Consider the following 24,400-nt stretch of genomic DNA (forward strand, 5'->3'; position numbering starts at 1 on the left):
GAAAAAAAAAAAAAAAAAAAAAAAAAAAGCACCCCAGCCCAGGTGCCTCTCATTAGGTCTCTGACTGACAGGAATGATTAACAGAGTGCTAAATCATCTTGATATAGGGGGAAAGAATGTAACTCCCAAATCTGCTAGATATCCAAAGTGCGAGTTCCTGTTCCCTAAAATCAAAGAATGAATTATAGGAACAACGAAGGTTAAGAGTAGGAAAAATTTATTGAGAGAAAGATAGCCTCTGTCTAAGAGAGACAGAAGGGGGACTGGAAAGTGGGTTGACTGCTCACCCAACTTCTAAAAGGTGTTTTATGGGACAAACCACAAGGTGAGGCAGTTTTGAGGTGGGACAAAACTATAGTCAACTAGTAAGATTACAAATACAGTCACTTAAGTAATATTTGATCCAATGAGAAATCACAAGGAGGACAAAACTATGAGCAGTAATAAGATTATGACAAATATATTCACTAGGTAATATCAAATAAATGGGGATCCAATGGGGGAACAAGTTATGTAGCAAGCATACAAGGAAATGAGCAAGGATTTTTGGTGGAAAGGGGTGTGTCAGGGATCTTTCTTGGAAGATCTTTGCCCTTCACCTAGGTGATTGATACCTATTTAGACTATCAATCAGTGCTATTCATCCTTAGGGGAAGCACATGCTGGCTTTCAGTGAATGTATCTTGATTATCCTGTGTTGGTTCCTCTACTATCCTCCATGTTGGTTCAGTTGTCCTCCATGTTGGCTCCTTGTGTGCTGGCCCTTTCTAACTGCCTACAAGATATCTAATTAACTTACCTATGTACAATAATCTCATGGGCTTGCAATGTGCATGCATGTCCCAGAGCTCACTCTGATTAAATTACATATGCGAGATGCTGTCTATATTTATCAAGTTTGAATGGGAAAAAGGTTATTGAAGGTCAGGCAATGAGATCTAACATGCATGTGTTTGGATGCAGAGCTTTGGAGAGGTCCTGAATCTTTAGTGTTTTATTTTCAACTTCTCTCAGAACAATGGAAGGAGGACTGGTCCTGGTGAGTTTCCCAAACATAAATGGGTGGAGGCAAGTAGTCTCCCAACCCAACTGTGCTACCTGCACTAACAAAGTTGATAGCCTTCTGCTCAGCCCTCTTCCTCCTTTGCACGGACCATTTGAATTGCCTGCCACCCAGACTTCAACTTTGGATCAGCTTGATTTAGAGCAGCAAGTTGATATAAGGGGAGGGAATGTAACTCCCAAACATACTAGATGTCTGAAACTCAAGTTCATGATCTCTAAAATTAAAGAATGAATTCTAGGAACAATTGTTGGGAGCAATTCTACATAATTTGGGGCAAAAATCATTTCACAATTAAAATTATGATTAGTCCTATTTCTCCTGTCTACAGCAATGGCATGTTGAGACATAACTCCATTTTGGCCTCTGGTCACAGCTATCTCAACAGTCTGGTGATGATGTGATGCTCCAGGACTAGATTACACCTGCTGAAGACATTCCAGGAGGAACAAAATCTTCATCTGCATAGTTCCTCATTGTTCTAGGATTTTTCACCTCCTTTAGGCTGCTGCTGCTGTCCCTTGAGTTATCTGTTACACTTGTTTCTCCTGATGTACTGAATAAAAGGTGGCAAGTTTGGAGGTTTTGTATTTGCTGCCCAGAGCAGCATTAATCAGTTCCAAAGCTCAGCTTCTCTAGGTATCATTTTTTCTATCTTTTCTGTCTAATAAGTTAATTTGTCTTGTGCTGTCAAGGCTAGAAGGAGACTAGGACCTACTGAGAGGTTCTAATAATGTCCCCTTTCCCTGTTCCCTACAAACAATAGAGGTAAGAGTAGGAATAATTTATTGAGGGAAAGATAGCTTCTGTTTATGAGAGAGAGAGAATGGTGACCAGTAAGTGGGTTGGCCAGGGACCCTGTTTCCCAAGGGATTTTTATGGAGCAAAGCCACAAGGTAAGGCAGATTCAAGGTGGGCCAAAACTACAGTCAAGTAGTAAGAATTCAAGTATAGTCACTTAGGTACTATGGATCCAATGGGAAATAACAAAGTGGACAAAACTATGAACAATTAATAAGATTATGACAAATATAGTTGTATAGGTAATACTCATTAAATTGGGATTCAATGGAGAAAGTAAGTCACATAGCAAGCATTCAAGGAATGAGCAAGGATGTTTAATAAGGAGTGGGTCAGGGGTCTTTCTTGGACAATATTGGTCCCCCCACCCAGGTGATTGATACCTGTTTAGAATATCAATCACTATTCCCAGGAGCCAAACCCCACAGGTCTCCAGTAGCACCACCCCGAGGCCTCCAAGGAGCCCAGTTGCTTGGGCCACCATCAGTACCTCTGGGCTGCCCCCTTCTGGTCCCCACACCCCCACCTCCGTAACCTCACACCTCTGTGCCTCTGTACCTCTGTGGTACCTGAATCCACACCACAGATATGCATAGAGTTATAAAGGCAATTGTTCTGAGCTCCAGAAGATACAACAGATGTGAACAACAGAGAGAGGGCCACTCTGAGGCTCCTTGATGAAAACTGAAGACCACTGGGAAAGTGAAGAAAACCTCTGCAATAAAGGCACACCAGATCACCATGGTTGGTAAGTTGGAGGGATCATCACCTCCTGTTGGAACCTGGACTAACTTCAGGGAAAGGGCAGCTAGAACCTGCAGTAGAACCTTGCCAAATTCAACCCAGCAAAAGTTCAGGGAGCTCAACTTGGGCCTTACAGCCAGGAATCAGCCTGAATCTCAGTTAACTGTGGCTGGCTTGCTGATACTAATTGACTTAGGTCTACACCTTGCTGCCCAAATTGTTTATTGTGACAGCAGAGACATAACCTGAAGGAGGCCCTTTATTTTTTTTAAAGTTATTTTTTCTCTTATTGTTATAGCCACTTCAGTGAAAAGAATCATGCCACAAAATGTGTCCAAATTAAAGTCCTTTATAGCTGGTGACCAAAGGTAAGCTTGTTTCTCTAAACTCCCTTTGGTACTGATCAAGCAGGGAAGCTCAGTTTTTAAGGGGGAAAACCACACAATAGAATATCATGATCTCATCTTTGAGCAAGCACAGGGGCACAGAAGCAGATTGCAAGTTAGATTGAAATCTGATTTGTGGGATCTGGTAGGAAATTTCTATCCTTATGGTCAGGGTCACAGTATAACATATCCTGTCCTTTGTTCTTAACCACAGACAAGACATGTCCTGTCCTTTGATCCCCACCACAGAGTAAGCCATGTGCTAGTTAATTAATCACTTTAAACAAGCAATCTTAGGGAGGAAGAAGGGTAAAATTCAGGCACAGGCTATTAGGGTGTGTTTCTGGTTAGCTTGCTTACTTCATTATTTTAATTTTTTTATTTTTTCAAAGTCATTTTCCTCTCTCTCTCTCCCCCCCATCTCTGTCCCACCTTGTTCTTCATCTCCCTTTTTGTTCCTGTTCCTTTCCTAATTCAGACTTTTTTTTTCTTTTCTTCTCTCTTTTTGCTTCTCTCAATTGTCATTAAATTTATAGGAAAGTGAATAGAGTTTCTAGTTTCCCTATTGCTGTTAATTTCTTCTGTTCTTGTCTTTGTTCCTTTCATTCTCTTTTCCCTTTGTATTCAACAGTTTTCCAAAGTTTGCATGATCTTCCTGTGTCCTCTGGCCTTATTTTAACTTTCCCTATCCTTCTACCTCTCTATCTATCCCTCCTTCCCAAACTGCTAAGTCCTCAGACCAAAGGGTAAAGTTGCTATATTGAAGAGTTTATTCACTATAAACATATTTTGGGCTGGTCCTCAATTTTGATTTAATTCACATGGTTAAGGATGATAGATTAATAGCTATCTCAAATTGCCATTTTCTAAGCTGTGCTTGATGTTATTGTTGTTCCTGATTGTATCACTTGGGCTAAGGTATTGTGATTGATCTAATCAGTTATCCTTCCTGGTATACTGTGAATGAGATTGCCTAAGAGTCATTAGGGACTCAAAACATAAAGACCAGCTATATCTGGAAGACACCTCTGAGAAGCAATCATTACATAAGGGTTCTAAATACAAGCACAAAGATACTTACAATAAGCAATATTCAACTATCAACCCAGAAATTAAGCAAAAACAGCACCATGAACAAAAATAGAAATGACAAGACACCTAAGCAAGACACAAACTCAGACTTCCACCAAAGGCAAATTCTGGGGAAAAATGAAGTGGAAAAATCTTATCATCAACCACCTGGACACCTTGAACTGATAACACAGAAAGTAACAAAACAGATGAATGAGGCTCTAGAAATATTCAAAACACAAATAATTTCCAAGATAACTACAGAGATGTTGAGCAGAATGAAAGACATGATTAGAGACTCTAGAACAGAAACAGACAATAAATAAATAAATAAATAAGGAAGCTCAAGACCTTGAATATCCAGCATAGGAAAGAAATGGAATACACAAAACAGATCCAAACAGATATCCAGGAGATAAAAAAACTCCACTGAAAGTTTTCACAGCTGAACAAGCCAATGTGAAGATAGAATATCAGATATAGAAGACAGGATTGTGGTTAGTGACCATGAAAAGAGAAACCTCTTAAAAATAGTAAGGGACCATGAGAAATTGATCCAGCAGCTCCTAGATGGTGCAAAGAAGAATAATATAAGACTAATAGGAGTCCATGAAAAAGCAGAAGAAAGTACAAATGACATTTTTTTTAAAAAACTGTTCACAGAGTTAATGACAGAAAACTTCCCAAACAGAGGGGAAGAATTTAACATACAGATAAGTGAGGCATATAGCACTCCAAATAGCCCTAATTTTAAAAAAATCTACACCTAGACATATAATAGTCAACATCCCAGAAAACCACAGAAAAACAAAATACTGTAAGCAGTTAGAGAAAAGAAACAAATAATATGCAAAGGAAATCCCATCAGAATCACAGAAGACTTTTCAACACAAACACTCAGGTCAAGGAGAGCCTGGAGTGAGGTATTTCAAGCCCTAAAAGAAAACAATCTCCAACCTAGGCTGATGTATCCTCCAAAACTCTCTTTGAAAATGGATGGGGAAATAAGATACTTCCATGACAAAGAACACCTGAGAAACTTCATGAACACCTTAAAGGTGCACTATAAGGAATTCTAAACAATATCCTAGAAAAAGGCAATGAAGATCACAACACCATGAGGCCCAGTAGAGCAAAGCCATCAGGCAAGGTAAGAAATTAAAGGGGTGGGGGAATAAAAAATAAAAGAGCCAACAACAGGAAAATAACATGACAAGGATAAGTCAATACACATCAGTTATAACCATCAATATTAATGGCCTCAATTCACCAATCAAAAGAAAGAGACTGGCAGAATGGATTAAGAAGAAATTTCAACAATATGCTGTATACAAGAAACATACCTAATTCAAAAAGAAATCCATAGAGTGAACGTAAAAGGATGGAAATCAGATTTCTATGCAGCAGGAATTCAGAAAAAAGCAGGGGTAGCTACCTTATTTGCAGACAAAGTAGATTTCAAACCCAAACTAATTAACAGAAACAAAGAAATTCACTATATCCTTGTAAAGGGAACAATCCTAGAGGAAGAGATGATAATCATAGATATATATGCACTAAGTATTAATGCTCCCAACTATACAAAACAAATCTGAATGGACATGAAAAATCAAATAAGCACTAATACATTTGCAGTGGGACACCTCAGTACCCCACTGTCACAAATAGACAAATCATCTAGACAAAAAAAATCAACAATGAAATACTAGAACTGAACCAAGACTTTGAACAAATGGACTTAGTAGACATCTACAGAGTGTTCCACCCCACAAAATCAAAATTTACATTCTTTTCAGATACATAGGTGTCATTCTCCAACATAGGCCACATTCTAGCTCACTGAACATGTTTAAGTAAATGCAAGGAAATGGAAGTTATCCCCTGTATAATATCAGACCATAGTGCAATTAAACTGGAGATCAGTAACATATGAAACAGCAAGAACTCTACAAACACATGGAAATTGAGTAAAAATCTCTTGAATAACCAATGGGTCACAGAAGAAACTAAAGAAGAATTTAGGCATTTTATTCAATTAAGTGATAATGCCAATACAACATACAGGAATCTATGGGACACAATGAAAGCAGTTCTATGAGGAAAATTCATAGCAGTGAATGCCCATACTGGGAAAACAGTATTTATATAAACAACCTAAAGTTGAACCTCAAGCTCTTAGAAAAAGAAGAACAATACAAACCCCAAGCTCATACAAGGGAGGAAATTATAAAGATCAGAACAGAAATCAGTGCAATGGAGACTAAGAGAGTGATAGAAAAAAAATCAACAAATCAAAGAGTTGGTTTTTGAGAGAATAAATAAAATTGATAAACCCTTAGCCAATCTCACAAAAATAGGAAATAAAAGGTCCAAATCCATGCCATTAGGAATGAAAATGGTGAAGTCACAACAGATCTAACAGAAATCCAGAGGATCATCAATACCTAAACAACTTGTACTCTAATTAAATGGAAAACACAGAAGAAATGGACAGATTCTTAGATACATATGAATTACCAATGCAAAACAAAGAAGATATAAAAATTCTAAACAAACCAATTACAATCAGTGAAATTGAAAACGGAATTAAAAATTTACCAACTAAGAAAAGGCCAGGTCCTGATGGCTTCACTGATGAATTCTACAAGGTATTTAGAGAAGAACCAGTGCCACTATTCCTTAAGCTCTTCAGTGAAACTGAAAGGGAAGCAATACTTCCAAATTCATTTCTGAAATCATGTTAACTTTGATTCTAGAAGCAGAGAAAGACCCACCAAAAAAGAGAACTACAGGCCGATCTCCCTAAGGAATATAGATGCAAAAATCCTCAATAAGATATGGGCAAACAGAATACAGAAGGTCATCAAGAAGATCATACATCTGACCAAGCTGGATTTATCCTAGGGATGCAAGGATGGTTCAACATATGTAAATCAATAAATGTAATACACTGTATTAACAGAGCCAGGACAAAAATCATATGATCATCTCAATAGATGCAGAAAAAGCATTTGACAAAATTCAACACCCATTCATGATAAAACACTACAGAAAATTGTAATAGGCGGTCGTTGTTTCAACCTGATAAAGGCTACCTATGAAAAACCAAGAGCCAACATCATACTAAATAGTCAAAAACTGAAAACTTTCATGCTAAAATTAGAAACAAGGCAAGGATGTCCACTATTACCACTCCTGTTCAATATCATTCTGGAAGCATTAGTGGCAGCAATTAGACAAGAAAAACAAATTAAAGGAATAAAGATAGGAAAGAAAGAAGTTAAACTCATTATTTGCTGATGACATGATACTCTACATAGAAGACCCAAAAAAACTGCCAAAAGGCTTCTAGAAGTAATTGACAGATTCAGCAGAGTAGCTGGATACAAGGTTTACAACACTCAAAAATCAATAACCTTCTTGTACACAAATAACAGATTCACTGAGAGAGAAATTAGGTAATCAAATAACAGACTCACTAAGAGAGAACTTAGGTAAACAATAGCATCCAAAAAAATGAAATATCTGGGAATCAATTTAATGAAGGAAGAAAAAGACCTCTACATTGAAAACTGCAGCACTCCAAAAAAAGAGATCAAAGAGGATATAAGAAAATGGAAAGACATCTGTTGCTCCTGTTTAGGTAGAACCAATATAGTGAAAATGGCCATACTTCAAAAACTGCTATATAGATTTAATGCATTCCTGATTGAAACCCCAACAGTATATTTCACAGAACTAGAGAAAACAATCCAAAAAATTCATTTGGAATCAGAAGAGACCTAGACAGCAAAAGCCATTCTAGGTAACACAGACATGGTGGGGGTATCACAATCCCCAACTTGAAACTATACCACAACGCTACTTAGATAAAATGGCATGGTATTGACAAAGAAACAGACCTGAGGATCAGTGGAATAGATTACAAGATACAAAAACACCTCTGGACATCAGCTACCTCATTTTTGACAAAGGAGACAAACATCCTCACTGGAGGAAAGATACCATCTGTAATAAATAGTGCTGGAAAAACTGCATTTCAACCTGCCAAAGATTAAAATTAGACCCATATCTTTCACCATGCACTAAACTAAAATTGAAGTGGATTAAAGATCTAAATATTAAAACAGACATATTAAACTTGCTGGAAGATAAATTAGGTAAAACTCTCAAAGACTTTGGCATAAGAAGACTTTATGAATAAAACCTCAAGTAGCATGGAAACTAGCACAAAGAATCAACAACTGGGATTTCATCTTACTAAAAAGCTTCTGCACTGCAAGAGAAATCACCAATAGAGCTAAGAGACAACCTATAATGTGGAGAAAACTTTTATCAGCTGTTTCTCAAAGGAGTACTATCTAGAATATATAAAGAATTTAAAAAAAATCAGACCCCCCCCAAATATAAAGACCCAATTCAAAAATGGGCATCTGAAATGAGCAGACATTTTTCAGACAAACAAGTAAAAGCAGCAAATAAACATAAGCAAAAATGTTCAAGATCACTGGTCGTTTGAGAGATGCAGATGAAAACAACACTGAGATTCCACTTCACCCCAGAGAGAATGGCTGCTATCAAGAAATCAACCAATAACAAATGTTGTTTGGTGGGGTTGTGGGGAGAAAGGAACCCTTTTCCACTGGTGGAGTGCAAATTTGTGCAACCACTGTGGCAATCAATATGGAGATACCTCAAATAACTAGGATTAGAGGTCCCACTTGACCTAGCTATTCCTCTGCTGGGTATCTTTCCAAAAGAATCATTCAATAGTGATATATGTGCACCCATGTTCATAGCGACACAGTCTGAAGATAGCCCAGTTGCCCATCAACTGGAGAGTGGATAAAGAAAATGTGGGTGTTTTTTTAAGTAAAATGGAGTACTACTCAGCTGTAAGGAATGAGAAACTAGAGACATTTATAGCTGAATGGATACACATTGAAGCCATACTCTTTAAGTGAAATAAATAGGACACACATGTGTAAATACCAAATATTTTCTTTTGTGTGAGAAACTAAAAGTGTAAATAAGGATCCAAATGTATAACTGATAATGTGAAATAGGAAGAAAAGGACTGATGGGGTAGAGGAAGTAGGAGGGTTAGGGGAAAGGAAAGAAAGAAAAGAAAAAAAATGAGAAAAGAAAAAAATAGAAACAAAGTCTTTGTAAATAGGGAGTGGTGGAGGGGTTGAAGGGAGGGCAGGGGAATGGGGAAAAAAGAACCAAGTTATGTCATGCAAAGGTAGAAGTTCCCAATGATGAATGTGATTGTATTGTATGCCTAAAATGTACCAATAAACTTATTGAAAAAATAAAAGAATATCAATTAGTGCTATTCATCACTAGGGGATTTTTTGTAATGCTACCCAGTGAATTGCCTCAGTTGCTTTTCTATGCTGATAAAATGAAAGAAAGTGGAAAAAATTAAAAATAAAAAAGAGCCTCTGGTATTACAAAAGATCTATTTTTGTACCACTGGAGTACAGAAAGAGGAAGGGAGCAAGGGAATCAAAGTGCTCTGGATGAAACAATGGCTGAAACTTCCCACATATGGGAAGCAAAATAAATCTACTGCAATCGTGAAGGCAGCTGCATGCAGCACAGACTCAGCTGTGCCATATTGGGCAACACCTGGGCCTCACCGCCTGCTGCCCCTGTGGCTCCTGAAACTCCACCTGCAGCCCCACTGGGGATAGCAGGGCATGTGGCACTGAGTCTGGCAGTACCTGGGTTTTGATGCACCCATATAAGTGACACAAGAACTACTTACATAGCAAACAGGTTTCCTCAGAATGGCCTTTATACACCTCAGAAATTTATAGATAATCAGATACTTTCATCTAAAGTATACTGTGTGGAATTTTGTTCCAAAAATTTTATTTGAACACTGCCGAAGAGTGGCAAACCTTAATTTTCTTATTGTATTTTTGGTTCAAATTGATACCAATTACCAGTAAATAGTTCCATTATTCTTTATGATAACAGTAACCACCATAGAGCATGGATATGAACAATGGTTATGACATAACTCAGATAATGAAGTAAGTGGATATCCTGTTTATGTTGCTCAAAGTGGTGGCCCTGTAAAAACTAGATCAAAAAACATTCAGCTGGGTGATATTGTTCAAATAGTCAAAAATGAAATCTTCCCTGCAGAGTTGGTGCTTCTTCCTTGGATCAACTTGATGGTTCATGTCACATTACAACCGCTAGAGTGAATGGAGAAATAAATTTAAAGATACATTGGCAGTTCCAGAAACAGCAGTATTACAGGCAGTTGCCAATTTGGACAGTCTTGTAGCTGTAATAGAATGCCAGCAACCAGAAGCAGACTCCTACAGATTCATGGGATGAATGATAATAACTCAGCAAATGGAAGAAATTTTAAGACCTCCAGGCCCAGAGAATCTCTTATTTCATGGAGCCAGATTAAAATACATGAGATAAATTTTTGGTGTTGCTGTATACACCAGAATGGAAATTAAGATGGCATTAAATTATAAGATCAAGTCACGGAAAAGATCCCACTGTGGAAAAAAAAATCAATGAACACATTTTTGACAATTTATCTAATAAGTACTATCCTGAAATATACAGGACAAGCTGAAGAAAAATGGGATAAACCTTGGTATAACCACCAAAGAAGTAGTAGTAAGATTCTGAGATTTATATCTGATTTCTTTGTTTTCTGATGCTCTGCAGTTTCATCATTCCAATTTCATTACATGTCCCAGTTGAAATGCAGGCCAGGGATTTAGCTCAGTGGTTCTGGTGCCTGCCTCGCAAGCTCAAGGACCTGAGTTTGATCCCTGGTACTACAAGAAAAAAAAAAAGACAATGAAATTCAGAAATTTCTTGGATCATTTTTTATTATCTGGGCTCTTGATATCTATCATGAGGAATCAGATCAGAAAGCTCAAGTTGTTAAATTCCCAGTACCCCCCCAAAAAAATTTCAGAGAGCTCAAGTCAATATTCCTGATCTGAAGGAAAAAACTTTGACAGGTGGACTATATGTTTACAGATAAAACTGGAACACTGACAGAAAATGAGATGCAGTTCTGTAAATGTTTAATTAATGGCATAAAATACCAAGAAATCAATGGTAGACTTGTACCTGAAGGACCAAAACCTGATTCTTTAAAAGGGAACTTATCTTAGTGGTTTATCCTCCCTTAGTAGCTTAGCCTATCTTACAAGAAGTTCCTCTTTTAGAACCAGTCCTTTTTTTTTTTTGACAGATTTCATTCATTTTTATTTTTCTTCTGTAGAAACCCTTATGTTGTAGCTACTGCTGGAGCTTGAGTCCTCTGAACAGAGATTCTGGTGTGAGTTTTCACAAGATGGTCAGTGAACTCCTGATAGGGAGACTTGGTGAACACAATCTCTTTCCAGAGGCCCGGGGTCAAGTAGCCGTAGGTATTGAAGATGGTATCAAAGGCAGCCTTAGCAAAGTTGCCCAGAGTAACAGTGCAGCCCCTGGCAGAGGTGTAGCAGTCATCAAAACAGCCATCAGCAACAGCTTCTTAGGTACATGGGCTGACAAAATGCCAGTGCCTCTGGGATCAGGGATCAGATGCGCCAACACAGAGCCACAGTGGCCTGCCACCTTGCAAGGGACAGTGTGAGACTTGCCAATCTTGTTACCCCAATAGCCTTTCCACACAGGGACAATGGAGAGTTTGGCCAGAATGACTGCACCACAAGTGGCAGTGGCTACTTCCTTGGAAAACTTTACACCCAGACCAATGTGACCTTTGTAGTCCCGAATGGCAACAAATGTCTTGAATCTGGTCTGATGGTCAGCATGAGTTTGTTTCTGCACCAGCATGATCTTCAGAACTTCATCCTTGAAGGATGTGCCCAGGAAAAGATCAATAATCTCAGACTCCTTGATAGGTAAGGAAGGAGCAGAGATAAATTTCCTTCAAGGAAAATCTTCATGTCCTTGATCAGCCCACCCAACTTTGTGACCCAACTTGTCATCCACCTTATCGCCATGATCTCCACAGCCATGGACTTGGCCCAGCTGTGGAGGCTGCCTCAGGCTCCCATGCCTGGGCCCAAGGGGCCTCGAGCCCCTCCCGCTGAAACGGTGTCATTTGCCATTTTGTGTTTTCCCAAGGAAGAAGCTTTTAGTACCAGTCTAGAAAATGAGGCTGATCTAATTAAAGAACATTATCTCTTCTTCAAAGCAGTCAGTCTCTGCCACACCATGAAGATCAGCAATGTTCAAAGTGACATCTGTGATGGACTCTGGCAGTCCAAACTGGTGTCCTCCCAAATGGAGAACTATGCATCTTCTTCAGACAAAAAGTCTCTAGTGGAAGCTGCTGCAAGAATTGGCATTGTATTTGTTGGCAATTCTGAAGACATTATGGAAATTAAAATACTTGGAAAACTGGAACAGTACAAACTGCTTCATGTTCTGGAATTTGATTAACGTAGTAGGAGAATGAATGTGTTATAGATGAGAGAGTTTGAACAATAGAGATGCACTGTACCACTCTGTACCAGATTTGAGCCTGTTTATTATAGCCAGCAGCCAAGGAGGGGCTAGTGCCCAGTTTCCTCAGCAATGGGAGGCGGTTTGATTTCTCCTTTTAAATCATGCTTTCAGTTGGGGAGGTTTCAGGAGAGAGCAAGCGGAATCTTACAGAAGCAGAACCATGCCAGGTTAGTGGGGGGCACAAGGAAGTGTCACACAGACTATGTGTGTAGCTCACTAGGTGAGCTGCAAAACAACCTGCATGTGCAGCAAGTTTACTGGCAAGCAGGATGTGGGGGTTTGGGTGCTTTGTCCAAGCACAGGCATTGAGGCATGAGATGGAGTTGGGTTGGCTATTATATTCCCAACTCCTCTTAGCATGATGTCAAAGCATTGACTCAATGAAGGCCTCTTGATTGGACAGGAAGTTATACAAGGGATTGTAGTAGGATCTCATATGCATCAATTTAACAGAGGTTATGTGCTGTTTTACAAAGTTGATTATCCATTTAAGAATACAAAGGGCAATCAAGAGTCAGAGAAAAAGCAGGATGAGGGGACCAGCCAGTCCAATGATAAGAGTAGTTACCCAAGGGCTTCTACTGAACAGGTTATGATACCATGAGTTTTTACATTCTCTTTCCTTCTGATATCTATCTAGATTTACCTTGACCTTTTGAAAGGTATCATGTATTACACCATACTTGTTGGCATAGAAACAATATGCCTCCCCTAGAGCAGCACATAATCCTCCTTGAGAAAAGAGCACTAGATCAAGCCCCCTTTGAGTCTGGAGGACTATTTCAGCTAGTGACTCTACTTGGGAGTAAAAATTCTCAACAGCATATTACAGGCTTCCTAGGTCAGTGTCTACCAGTTCTGCTAAAGCTGAGAGTCCAAGTTCTCCTCTAGCCAATGTAGCAGTTCCAAGTGCCACTGAGGCAGCTACCTCTAATCCCAACAAAAGTGGAATGACTACGGGGGCTGCTCACTTCTGTCTGTATAGTCCTGGGGGTGCTATGAAATCCCATCCCTGTGGTCCTTCATACACAAAAACTTGAGGAAGAACTCACACCAGGATGCACAAGACTTCAGATCTAGTATCTCCCTCAGGAATCCTAACACTCCTAGTGTTCCAAGGTACAAGCTAGCCCAGTGCCATTAGGGGCAAAATAAGCCTTCAAGATCTCCAGAGTCACAGTTTGGCTACACACAGCATGGAAAGGGGAGTCACTCATATCATAAGAAGTCACCAGATAGGTTGCATTCCCATAAACTTCACCAATTTTCAAGAGGCCCTTTGCAGAGTGCATGATAAGGCAGTACTTGAGGCTTTGATTGGGCCCAAGGCTCCCACACTCACATAATAAGGAGACTTTGCTTTTAGACAGAACCAACAGTCCTGTGCCATGTCTGGCTGAGTCAGGTTTAACATAGTGTGGATGACTCCCTGCATGGAGAATAGGGAGGGAGGCAGTACATGCAGGGTTCTGCTTTATTGGTAGCTAAGAGTGGATGCTTGGAAGGAGGGATAACAGGGTGACTCAAGTAAGGGGTCCTTTACCTTCATTAAGGGTCCTACTGGCTGTCTCAGTGCTCATCTTAGCAGCTGGGTTTGAAAGGTAATGATTTCCCCTGAGTCAGGAATTAGTCCTCTAGGAAGCAGAAGCAGAAGCCCCAATTCCATTCTGTGGCCCATTTAGAGTCCCAGAGCCTTTGTATCAGAATCGTGACTGAGCACCCATGTTTCCAAACTAGGATATCATTAGTTATGTTTTGTCCCCCACTATAGGAGGCAAACTTTACACAGCACCATTTGGGGCAGTAGAAGTCAGCCGGGGACCCACAACCCTGCTGTTCAAATAGATTAAACCCTGGACATGCATAGAAGTCACAGCTTCCCAGGTTTATCAACTCATAGTGGTAGCTTCCCCAATCTCTTCAAATTTACAGAGATCCGATGGTACCAAAAGTGACATTATTTAGAATTTCTCCTGAACTAGAGGTGAGGAGAAAGGAGTACAATTCTCCTCATTGTATTCCCCAGAGTTCAGCCTCATATCCCAAAGACAATATGGACAAGTGTCACAATCATGACTGGACTAGCCTTAGCTTTAAAGGATCAGGTCCCAGCTTAACAGTCCACTGTTTCGCCCACTTGACTTAAGAATGGTGAACCCATGTTCGAGATTCCATCAACCTTGAGAGCTGAGGGTGTTGTGAGAACAATCATGTAGGGTCCCTTCCAGACTTTCCAGCAGCTGTCAGAGCCCTCTTTCCTTGTAGATGCTTGTGTGGACATGTAGAGTAGCAAAGGCATACCTACCTACTGTCCGTGTATGTACACATTTATCTTCTTTTCCTTTCCCCATCTCAAAGCCTTGGCCAGGGCAGTCAATTCTACCTTTTGGGCTGAGGTCCTCTCTGGCAGAGGCTGGGCCCAAATGACTTGATCAACTGTAGTTACTGCAGCTTCTGCCCTGTGTACTTTGCTTACAACCAGGCTGCTTCCATCTATGAAAAGAGTGGCATCTGCCTCAGCCAAGCGGGTATCTGTTAAGGTCCCTCTAGGTCTAGTCCAGAACCTCCTCACAGTCGTGAATTGGGATGTCAGTGTCATTATCTGGCATCAGTGTAGCTGGATTGAGAACCTGTCCTGCTGAGAAGACTATGCGAGGCTGGTGAAGCAAGAGGCTTTGATACTGAGCGAGGTGGACATTTGATATTCATTTGTTAGTAGACCCCTTGAGCAGAGTCTTTACCTAACTAGGTCCTGTCTGAGGATCAGCTTATCAGCCAGCCTCTTATACCAATAAAGCTGTGGCGGCTACCACCTGAAGACAAGAAGGCCATCATGAGGCCATAGGGTCTAATCTTTTAGAGAGATCACCACAAGGTGCTTCCAGGGTCCCAATGACTGCATTAGGACTCCCTTAGCAATTCCTCTTATCTCATGGATGAATAGATGAAAAGGCTTTGTAACATTAGTAGTGCCAAAGCCAGAGCTGATACCAAAGCTCTTTTCAGATTCTGGGAGGCTCCCTCTCCATCTATTTCCCCATTCTAAGGGTTGATTTCCTCCCAGGGCAGAGTGGAGAGGTTTCACTATCTCAGCAAGCCCAAGTATCCATAGGTGACAGTATCAGCTGCACCTAGGAATTCTCATACCTGTTTCTTGATAGTTGGTGTGGGTATCTGGAGGATGGCCCTTTTCCTGGGCTGGGCTCTTCTTCCTTCTGAGATTTCATACCCCAGGTATGATACTTTAGGGGGATAGAGTTATGCTTTCTTGGCTGAGATGTGGTAGCCCAACTCCTCTAGTAGCTGAAGGAGCTCTTGTGTCCCCTGCAGGCATTCTGAATAGCTAGTAGCAGCTAATTACAAATCATCCACATACTGAAGCAGAGTGAAGTTAGGATTGTGGGATCAAAAACTCACCAAGTCCTTCTGGATAGAACAGGGTGGGTGAAGTTTTGAATCCTTGAGTCAGCCAATCCAGATGAGCTGGCAAGAATCACTGGAAACTGGATCAGTCCACTCAAAAGCAAAGATAGGCTGGCTAGCTGGGGCAAGGGGTACAATGAAAAAGCATCCTTGAAATCTAACATACATACATACATACATACATATATATTATATCTCAGGAGTCAGCAAACTCAGGAGGGTATGTAGGTTGGAGACAGTAGGGTGCAGAGTTACCATTCACCAGTTAGCTTCTCTCAAGTCCTGAACCGGCCTGTAATCTGATGTCCTGGTTTCTGTACCAATAGAAATGGGGTGTTCCATGGAGACTTGAAGGGGGTTAACATCCCAAAGTCCATCAACCATTTAATATGAAGGTCAGGAGTCAGCAAACTCAGGAGGGTATGTAGGTTGGAGACAGTAGGGTGCAGAGTTACCATTCACCAGTTAGCTTCTCTCAAGTCCTGAACCGGCCTGTAATCTGATGTCCTGGTTTCTGTACCAATAGAAATGGGGTGTTCCATGGAGACTTGAAGGGGGTTAACATCCCAAAGTCCATCAACCATTTAATATGAAGGACTATCTATCTCCTCTCTGGCCTTCTGAAAGAGGGGTATTGTCAAACTCGTACAGTTGTGGTGGTCAACAAGAACTCAACTATCACTGGAGCTTGGTCGGCAGCCAAGCCTGGTGGCTTAGTTTCTGCTCACACCTTTGGAAACTCTGCCTGAAGTCTGTCCAATAAGCTCTAGCTTTTTTCTTCTGAGTTTCCTTCCCCCGAGAAGAGATACTCCTCAGACAGGGCAGTGGTCAAAGGCAGTTGGTATGAAGGGTGTGACATCTGAGCCTCAGTAGGACTAAAAGAAATGGTGGCCTTTACCTTATGGAGGTCTCACCCCAGCAAGGGCAAGGTGCAATCTTACCAGAAAAGAATGAGTAACTTGTTTTGATCCCAGGCTCACCAGTCACTCACTTGTGAGCAGGCAATTTTGGACTGCTCTTGTGGCCCCTTGGATAGGAATGGTTTGTGATCAAAGCTTTTCCGGGGGAAGTTTTAAACACTGACCTCTCAGTACCAGTCTCCATCAGGAAAAGGATCTGTTGGCCTCCGAGTTCATTTACCATGGGCTCCCAAGGACCAAGAGAGAAGGAGCCCTGGTCTCCTCAGTCTGAATCTTTTCCTCTGGATGTGGGGAGAGACAATACTTTGGCAGAGGGCCTATAGGGGCATTCGTTTTTCCAGTGCTCTCCCTCCTTGCAAAAGGCACACTGACTTCAGCCCAATGGCAGGTGTCCTCCTGGCTTTCTAGGCACCCGCCCTTTGGGCTTCCCAGGGTTGGTTCCCATGGGGTCCTCTCTGATGGCTGCTGCCAAGATCTTTGCTTGTTTCTTTGCTGACTGCTCACCCATGGCTGTGGCCAGTTTTTCTTTTTCTGAATCCCCTATTGTTTTTTAGCTACTTCTAACAGCTGAGGAGATTCCTGGAAATCCCTCCAATTTTTGTAATTTTCTCCTAGTATCAGGTGCAGACTGAGTAACATAAGCCAAATTTATACCTCTATTGTTCTCTGGAGTAGAGGGGTCGAACAGGGTATAAACCTAGAAGGCTCTGCATCTTTTCAGGAATGCACTAGGGGACTCCTCTGGTCTCTGTGTCACTTCAGTGGTTTTTGACAGATTTATGGGTTTCTGAGCTGCTGCTTGAATCCCATTTGACAAGTTTTGGTGAAAGGTGAGTAAAGCCTGTCTCCCCCCTGAACAATTTGGATCCCATTCAGGCTACTCTGAGGGGAACCCTTGCTTCAGCAATTTGTGGGCCTCCTCTTCTGAGTGCCCTCCCCACAAGAGCTTTCTAGCTTCAAACCTAATTCTGTCCCATTCCTCAGCAGTGAACAGGGTCAATAACAACTACTGACAGTCATGCCAGGTCAGTAGATGAGTCCTAAAGATAGACTCTATCAGGGAAATCAGAACTGGGGGCTTCTCAGCGAATGGTGTATTTTGGGTTTTCCAGTTGTAGAGGTCAGAAGTGGAAAAGGGAACATATACCAGGAACAGGTGGGTTCCCAGTCCTGCCCCATCAGGAGGAGGGGCTTCTCTCAAAGACAAGAGAGTCTCTGGACTGTCTTCTGGAGGTGGTGACCACCTGCCAGGATCAGAGATGCTCTCATATGGGGGGAGAGGTAACAGGGGAAGTAGAGGAAGAAATGAGGGAGTTGGGGACAGATGGGCCAGGACAGGAGAGGAGGCATGAACTAGGGTCATACGGAGGTGGACAGGGGAGGACTTCCCCAGCATCTGACTGCCGCAGAACCGCTTTCTGTCTCTCTGGAGTCCACCTGTGAGGGGGACAACAACTTTTGGAAACAAGCAGCTTTGAATAGGCTTTTGCAGCACAGGCCTTTAGCCATGGAGGAGGGTGCTGCACTAGAGTAAACCAGGAATCAATGTAAGAGAACTGATTGGGGTGTCCTGGTGACCCAGTAACAACCTTCCAAATTGCTTGAACCAAGGCAGGGTCAAGGGAGCCCTCAAAGGGCTGGCCCACACCAAAAGAGGGCCACTCAAGCTCAGAAAAAGTGCAGTTTGTCCTTTGACAATTTCACTACATAATCATCAGAAAATCCTGAGGAAAATTTTCTAAGCATGTAGACCAGGGGTGTAACAGGTTTTGAAGAAGATGACCCCATGGTAGAGACTTAGAGCAGGTAGGAGATACTTATGAATAGGAGCTGCAAGAAAAAATAAAAAGAAAAGAAGACAAAGCAGCATGAGGGAGAGGATATCCAAAGGATTACCAATTAGAGGGACCTGACTGTACATTGACTGGGTATTAAAGGGAGGGATCAGGACCCCTGTACCAACATCAAAGTCTCAGAAGGCACCGATGTTTCCACTGGAGGAAGGTGAAGAGGCTCCAAAATGCTTCCTCCTTTAAGGGTCATAGCACAGCCTCAACTGCTAGGTCAACAAGGGTCTAGGTTCAAAGGAAGGGGAAAAGATGCCCTTAGGACAACAAAGCCACCCATGGTAAGAGGATGTCCTCAAAACTAGGTTTAAGGAGTCAGAAACCCAAGAGGGAAAGCACTGATGGGGATATAGGCAGGGGCCGCCCAAGATGTCAATAAAAAGCAGATGAGTGAGAACTGACTGAATTAAATATTCTCCTGTGCTCGGCTATGGACAGGACACAGGGAAGGCAGAAAGGTGAGAAAAGAGATGGACCAGAAAATGAGACTCAAAGTTGGACCAGTCCCAAAACTGAAAGGCACCTCCATTATGCCAATTAACCTCAGGTCAAGGGTGCCAAGGATATCGGCCCAGAAGATAGAGAATTTGGCCTTGTCAGAGCCAGTGAGGTCTGTCCCAAAATATGACGTGAGGCAAAGAAGGGACAGTGCTGGGGAGAATAAGACAGGTGGGAAAGCAGGCAAGGGAGTCCTGGCAGCAAGAGGTCAGCTGCAATTATGAGAAAGAAGACAGGTCCATGTGTTTAGGGACAGTGTGGGCATCCAGACATAAATAAAAAGGTGTGTTTATGTGGTGCACCCTTGAATGATGTCGAGACAAAGGGAGGGGGTGTTTCTCTTTGGGAGGAACCACTCACAGTCAACTGGCTTCAGGCCTCTCAGCCACTTGAAGGACCATCCAAGCTTTAGGGTGTGTTTATCTCATTGTAAGAGCACCCACTTGGCCTTTCTTAGATGTGTCCATGGAACCACAGTACAACCCCAATCGAGTCCCACAGCTCTGAGGGGGGAATCCCCGTTTGTCATGGGATAGGGATGGAACAGTCTATTGTTTGCACTGCCTGTTGCCAGTTATTCATTCTTTCATACAGCAGTCATTCAGAGGTTAAAGACATTCCAAACCTCTCCTCTGGGATTTACCAGATTGGGTGACTTACAGCCAGACCAGACCAAACTAGACCATGGAGCCACCTCAGTCAGTATCCTAATCTTATGGAGGGGCCCCAGGAACACCTTTGTCAAGGACTACTGTTCCTCACCAGAAAGAAAAGGATCCTTACCAGACCAGTTGAGCTCCAGAAAATTTGGAGGGTAATTCATCTCTGCAGTCCCTTCAGTGTTGGCAGTGAGACTATAAGGCTCTGGAATTCTCAGGGGGTGCCTCCCCTATAGTTTGCTGCCACAGATGGGAGGGATCACAGTGAGATCAGTCTGCTCAGTGTGGCTATCTCGTGGGGGCCTCCAGTTGTTATGGACAAGCAAGTTTTGAACAGTAGAGATGTACCACACTCTGTGCCAGATTTGAGCCCATTTATTATAGCCAACAGCCAAGGAAAGGCTAGTACCTAGAAGTTTCCTCAGCAATGGGAAGCAGTTTGATTTCTCCTTTTAAATCATGCTTTCAGCTGGGGAGAGCAAGCAGAGTCTCACAGAAGCAGAATGATGCCAGGTTAGTGGGGGGGCACAAGGAAGTTTCATACACACTAGGTGGGCTACAAAACATTTTGCAACCACAGCGAGTTTAGTGCCAAGGATGTGGGGGTTTGGGGTGCTTTGTTCAAGTGCAAGCACTTTGTTCAAGCACAGGTACAAAATGGCATTGAGGCACAAGATGGAGTTGGGCTATCACAAATATAATTGTTTAATCATGTTCACGTGAGAAGCTTTTATTTGCAAAAGGACCAGAATCATCAAGTCTCCCTAACTGTATAAGTGGAAAAATAGAGAAAAACAGAATTTATGTAGACAAATTTGCTTTGAAAGGGCTAAGAACTCTGTGTATAGCCTATAGATAGTTTAGACTTAAAGAGTATGAAGACACAGATGCCTTTTTGAAGCCAGGACTGCCTAGCAGCAATGGGAAGAGAAATTGGCTGAAGTCTTCCAGTTCATACAGAAGACCTGATATTACTTGGAGCTACAGCAAAAGACAAACTACAAGGTAAACGTTCGAGAAACTATTGAAGAATTGAAAATAGGTGGTATCAAAGTATGGGTACTTGCTGGAGATAAACATGAAACCACTGTTAGTGTGATTTTATCATGTGGACCTTTTCATAGAACTATGAACATCCTTGAACTTATTAGCCAGAAATCAGACAACAAATGTGCTGAACAGTTGAAGCAGCTTGCCAGAATTACACAGGATCATGATTCAGTAAGAGCTGGTAGTGGATGGGACCAGCCTACCTCTTGCCCTCGGGGAGCATGCACTATTTATGGAAGTTTGCAGAAATTGTTCAGCTGTATTATGCTGTCATATGGCACCACTGCAGAAAGCAAAAGTATGTATATATTATAAAAATTTCAATACAGATATTTAGATCTAAAAGTATTTGCTAAAGGTTAATGCCTTAGACAGTTTCATTTGGTGGTATGCAATATATGACTTTTGCTCTAGGAATCAGTCAGTTCCTATATATGAATTTTATTTTATTTTATCTTTGTGGCACTGGAAATTGAACTCAGGACCTTGTGCTTGCCAGGCAGGCATGGTGCCAGAGCCACACCCCTGGCTGCTGTACTATAAATTTTAGCCATGTACCTGAGACTTAGAGAGTTCTCAGAGTAAATATTCAAGTTTCAAATATTCATGATCACCTAGAAAGTCTGTGGTACTGCTGAAACAATTTGAATTGTAGTAACTAACATTACCCAAATTAATTACTTAAGCAAAGGACTCAGAAATGTGAATTCTTCTGCACCTTAAGGTGGTTCATTGATCACTGCTTATTTTTACAACTTCTTGAATTAGTAATTCTTTGTTAAAAAGTGGCTATCAAGTGAAAGTAGACAGTTGAAAGCCAGATAATTTGTAAAGTTGTACACAGAAATACTTAAATTTCCGCTGCCTAAGTGAAAGTATATACACATTATTTTGTAATTTCACATTTGGAATTTGAGGTCTTAGAATATATCCTTTACAAATATCCTATGCAATGAACATCTAAATACCACTGATTGTTTCACATATACATACATATATATATATATATGATGAATTCTTCATCCAGTTTTGTTGGTTTCGTGGAATTTTGTCATAGTGCCTTTACTATAATTACTGTATCCTACTTTACGGAGACTAAAACTAGAGGCTGAACAAAACTAATGCTTAAGCACTTAATAAAAGTACATTCAAGAATTCCACAGAAACTTGTTTTAATATTGGTTGCTTTTTTAAAAAACTTCAGATTGTGTTTATTACAAAGGAATACAAAAGGTCTTTCCTCTACATCAAATAAAAAGTACAATTTTTTTGAGGAAAACAAACAACAAAAATACAAAATAAACCTAACGCTAAGCTGAGCACAGTACTGTTTACAAATAAGCACTTAACAGCAGAGGTCTGTATGACTATGCTAACAGTTTATATAAAACATTAGTGCTGGGCGTGGTGGCGCATGCCTATAATCCCAGCACTCAAGAGGCTGAGGCAGGATAGTTGAGAATTCAAGGCCAGCCAGAACTACAAAGCGAGACCCTGCCTCAAAATTCTGTCCCCCAAAAGTTACTGAGATGTGAGATGTGTATGTTAATTAGGTAACTGCTCCTCTATACATACTTCAAAACATCTCATTACACAGGATAAATACAATTTTGTGTCAATATTAAAAAAGGTAGTAACTGAAGCATTATATTTGGCTATAAATTATATCTGGAGGAAATAGCATGAATTGGATAAACTCTATTTTGAAAACTTGCCATTTGGGCCTGGATATATCTCAGGAGCAGAGTTCTTGCCTAGTATATATGAAAACTGTCAGCTCTATCCCCAGCACTGTACAGAAAGAAAAAAATAAAGGCAACTGAAAAATGGTTTAGACCACAAAAGTTTCAGGGGCTTGCTGTGTTAGCAATGTTTGTATTTTTACTATTTGCATTTAGGTTTAGCAAGAAACACACAGCATACAAATGTGAAGGAAGATGGAGCAAGCTATTTCTTTCTTAGTGGACCCCACTCACATCTGGCCAGGACTCAAAGAAGCTGAAGCCAGGCCAGGCTATATTCAGAGCCTTTCTTTCCCTCGGTATCCAGCAGAAACAGTCCAGGAGTCTCTCAGGAAACTGGTATCTGGCCAAAAGCCTAAGAGCAGTAGCTCTCTTTAACTGAGCAGGAGTAGACTAAAAGGAAAATGATGGAAACCCTTTGGGATTCTGTAAAGCAGGAATTAAGCACCAACACTCAAAGCATAAAATTAGCATCATTACTTTTATAGCTACTTAGATGGATATTAAGCACAGATAGATGCTTGCCTTCTTTCAAAATAAGAGAAATGTCAGGGAAAATTACACTGATCAACTTTTTTTTTTAACCTAACAAATGGAAAAAAAATAGAAAGGCTAAGACATTGTGTGGTTGGTAGGCTGCAAGCAAATCCTCCCGTAGGTTTAATTCTACAAGAGCACATCACTGCATGATACCTGTTTCAGGTCTAGGATTTGGGCTTACCCTACTTTCCAGCTAGTAAGTTATATGGCTTCTCTTTTACCTAGAAACTAAGACAACAGACTTCTGGATCTAAGACAAAGGACTTTATTTCTCACAGCACAGCAGGCAGCATGAGCATCTGCATCTTTGCATCAGTTCCTCTCACTTCCAAGTCCCATGGGATGGATCTTGCTGAGAGCTATAGCAAGCAGTGACCAAACCTGCTTTATCCTGAGAAAAATATAACCTCATCTCCCAAAGTTGCTCACAGCAAAGAACTCTGGGAAATGGCTCCACTGAGGAGTCAGCCTTGGCATTTGGGGCACATCCAGCAAAATGTGCAGGAGAAAAAAAGAAAAAGAAAAAAAAATGTGCGGGAGGGCTTAAGGGAGGCACCCTAATATCCACACAGGGAGATCTGGCAGTAATAATCACAAATGCAGTCAACCCATACTGATACACACCCAAATCCCAGCACTCTGGGAGGCTGAGGCAGGAGGCTCAAGTTAAGAGTGAAGCCTGGCAATTTAGCAACTTAGCAAGACTGTCTCAAAATAAAAAAACCATACGCACACACACACCCTTAAGAACATCATTAACTTAGAAATTCCACATCCTGGAATCTGCACTGCAGATTTATTTTCACATATATAAACTATGGTAACAAGGTCATTTATTCTAACACTATAATAGAAAATGATCAGAAACAACTATCAGATTAGTTTGATTATACTTTCTCAATGGAATACTGTATGGTAAAAATAAAGAATGAAGAAGAGGTCTGGAGATGTAGCTCAATAGCAGAGTACTTGCCTGGCATGTAGGTTTCCATCCCTAGCCCAACAAACACAAAAAAGTTTCCATATTGATATAGTTGCCAGGGGCAGGAATTTAGCTCAGTGGTTCCACCACCTGCCTCTTAAGCGCAAGGACTGCAGTTTGATTCCTAGTACCAAAAAAAAAAAAAAAAAAAAAAAAAAAAAAA

The 24,400-nt window shown here is 41.1% G+C and overlaps 2 pseudogenes; one reads left to right on the forward strand and one right to left on the reverse strand.

The window, feature by feature from the left end:
* Positions 1 to 2,605: 2,605 nt before the first annotated feature.
* LOC104850518 overlaps positions 2,606 to 24,400 on the forward strand; it is a 22,496-nt pseudogene continuing 701 nt past the window's right edge.
* On the reverse strand, positions 11,345 to 12,176 carry LOC109117512 (annotated as a pseudogene).

Source organism: Fukomys damarensis, unplaced genomic scaffold (assembly GCF_012274545.1).
Source record: "Fukomys damarensis isolate Sample0158 unplaced genomic scaffold, DMR_v1.0_HiC HiC_scaffold_38, whole genome shotgun sequence".
Taxonomy (NCBI): domain Eukaryota; kingdom Metazoa; phylum Chordata; class Mammalia; order Rodentia; family Bathyergidae; genus Fukomys; species Fukomys damarensis.